The following is a 3,259-nucleotide window of genomic DNA, read 5'->3' on the forward strand; positions in this document are numbered from 1 at the left end:
CGCAGCTCCAGGGTCGAGCTGCAGATGGAGTGTGTGCTCTGCTGAGTCTTTTATTAGACATGAGAAAATCTACACTGCTGAGAGTGCCCAGGTTCTGAGGAAAGCTGGAGCTCACACCTTACCAGAGACAGCAGAAAAACCACCGAGTGCTGCAGCTCCCCACAGCCCTGCCCTCTCACCGGTTTTCCTTTGCTGTCCCTCCCTCTCCCTCCTCTCTCTCCTCAGCACCTGCTGATTTTTCCATGCCAATCTCCCCCCTGGCTCCAAGTTTCCAGATACCCTCCCTACTTTTCCAAGATGTCACAGTGCACAGCCATTGCTCAGGGAAGGTTTTACATTGCAGCCACGGGCTATTTCTAGATCTGCAAGGTGAAGAACTAAGAAATACCACAGAAACCTTCTCTCCAAAGCCTCAAACCACTTGTAAACAGGGTGTTAATGACAACGAACTTAGCACAAGACTAGACATTACCCACAGAGATGAAATTTCAGACAGAAGATGGGGATGCAGTAACAGGACCAAGGCTTCACGGGAAAGCAAAGACCAAAAATGGAAGACTGAATTTTTCAGTCTGAGAGTTGGAAAGACCATTCCAGTGGCACCCAGGGAAGAAATGAAAGGATTATCTTGGATATTATGCAGGATACGCATCACTTGATAATCTTTTTAATCCTCATCTGGGTCATTCAGGGGTTCATGCTCTGTCTGTGACAGGAATTGACTCATATCTTGTGAAATACCTTTGCACAGCTCTACAAGTTTTTCTTGGGCAGGTTGAATTTGAGAGCCTGGATCACTTTTATCACCTTTCCCCTGCTCCATGACTCCTCTGTGAGCCTCTGGCTGGAGCTCACCCATGTGAAGAGGCAGCTCTTAGGCTGCCAGGTTGGTATGGGAATGAAAGGGTTTTTCCAGGGCTTTCTGATGGCATTGGAGATGTCCTGGGCTGGAGGTCACAGATGACAGCACCCCACTCCTCACCTGGGATTGTGGTTGCAACCCCTGATGTCCATGCTCAGGAGGGCAGGTCCTTTTCTGTCCAGCTGTGGTGGAGGAGCTGCAGGGCCCATTTCCCAGAGGTTTTGGTAGGTGTTTTGTAAAACTGTGGATGTTTTGTAAAACCATGGCTGCTCACTGAGCTCACACTCTCCCTCCATCCCCTGGAGAGGCTCAGCTTGGTGGCACAGCCCCAGCCTGCTCCCCAAATCAAGGGAAGAGTTTGCAGTGACTTCATGGAGGAGATTATGGAGCCAGGTCTGCCCCAGGGAACAAATTTAATGTGATTGTTCAGCAGGAACAAAAAGGACCATGGTGTCCAGGGCAGAGGAAGCTCAGCTCACAGCCTCTTGTTATGTTCACCCTGGGCTTGGCCACGTGCTGCAACTGGCCATAAAAATATCCATTTCCTTTCTAATTTGAGCCACAACACTTGACACTTTGGCCTTGGGCAATAATGCAATGTACAAGTGCTCAGCAGACACCCTGCAGCCCTTCTTCCTGCTTTGCTCCAGCACAAATAATCCACAGTAGTCACTTCAATAAAATATTAGCAGCCAAGGAGTCAAATAACTTTCATCTGTATTTATTTCCTGACTATCATCTCATTAACAGGAATCTGCTGGCTCTGCATGGAGTTCCTGGTATCTGGGAGAGACCAAGCTGGAGTTCAATCAAGGAGAAAGACTTTTCCTTCAACTCCAATGAAGTTATTGAATAAATGGCTTTTTCCCCCTGTGGTTTAAAAAGGGCTTTGTGTAGCACATGTGACTTGTCCCTTGGGAACCACGAAGGAACTGGACCGAGCCTGATTAATCTTAAATTGTTTCTAGGACTTACTAGCTTTGAGTTCATAGGGTTCAGGCTGGGAGGATGGAGATCTTTTCCACAGCCCAAGGTTTCCCATCCAGTTCCAGTGCAGTCCTAGAGGGGTGCAGGTCTCCCATAGACCTCCATCCATCATCCTTATGGAAAAATCCCAGACACCTTAGGGTTCCTGCACTAGACCTAGCATTTCTGAGACTGGGTCATCTCAGCCAGTTCCCTTCTTTCTCAGTCTGGGAGATCATTTATTGTTATTAAATCCTCCTTTCCCCCTCAGGGGATAACTCCTTTTTCTCCCAGGCTCTTGTGCAGCAGTGGCATGAACAGGTAATTCTGTCTCATGGCTTGGGCTTGGTTGGGTGTTTTTTCTGATACACATGACATAGAATCATGGAGTGGTTTAGGTTGGAAGGGATCTTAAGGATCATCTCATTCTAAGCCCCCTGCCATGGGTAGGGACACCTCCCACTATCCTAGGTTGCTCCAAGCCCCTTGGACACTTCCAAGGATCCAGGGGCAGCCACAGCTTCTCTGGGCACCCTGTGCCAGGGCCTGCCCACCCTAATGCTAAAAAGCCATCTTCTTTATATCTTAAATCTACCCTATTTTAGTTTAAAAAAATCACCTCTTGTTCCATCAGAGATCCTGGTAAGAGGCCTATCCCTATCTTTCTTACAAACCCCATCTGAATTTTTTGAGGTCTACCAGAGATTTCTCTTTCCATCTCTGCTGTTTCTTTCCCATAGCATCCCTTTTCCACTGTGAAATGCACCCTCTACAGCTGGACTCAAAATCCATTCCATGGAGGAGAAGACAGCAGATGAAACACCCTGGGGAGATGGTTCTGGAGTGTTCCCCCGTGCCCCAGCCTGGAGCTCACTCCTGTGGTACTCACACTCCTCTCATGTGCCATCTGTGCCCTTTTTCTTTGCCCTCTGCTCCTCAGCCCAGTGAAACTCCTGACTGGAGACCAGTCTGAAGCCTCTTGTGGGCATTCCCCCGGGTTGGAGATTCACCAAAAACCAGGGAAACGGCATCTGAACCCTCCCGGCGCTGGGTGCGGAGCCGCACCTGCCGTGCTGTTGCACCGGGAGCTTGTGCAGCGAAGGCTCAGCCAAGCGAGGAAGGGTTTTATTTTTGAAGTTGGTGTTTTGTTTTTTTTTTTTTTACGTGAGGTTTTACTTCCCAAGAGCCGTCCAGATTCGCTGGGAAGGAGGGACATCTCGTGGCCACACCACGAACATCTCTCCTGCTCCTCGGGCATCCCCCATTCCCTCCCCGGGTACCACCTCAGCATCACCCCGCTCTGCCCGGGGAGCTCCCCGGCCTCTCCCTTCTCCTCCAGGGGCTGGCGGTGGCCACGGGAAGGACAGGGGCTCGCTCACACCCTTACGCCTCAATAAAGAAATGGGAAATCCTCGTATCCAGTTTTTTTAT

Source organism: Vidua macroura, chromosome 31 (assembly GCF_024509145.1).
Source record: "Vidua macroura isolate BioBank_ID:100142 chromosome 31, ASM2450914v1, whole genome shotgun sequence".
Classification (NCBI taxonomy): domain Eukaryota; kingdom Metazoa; phylum Chordata; class Aves; order Passeriformes; family Viduidae; genus Vidua; species Vidua macroura.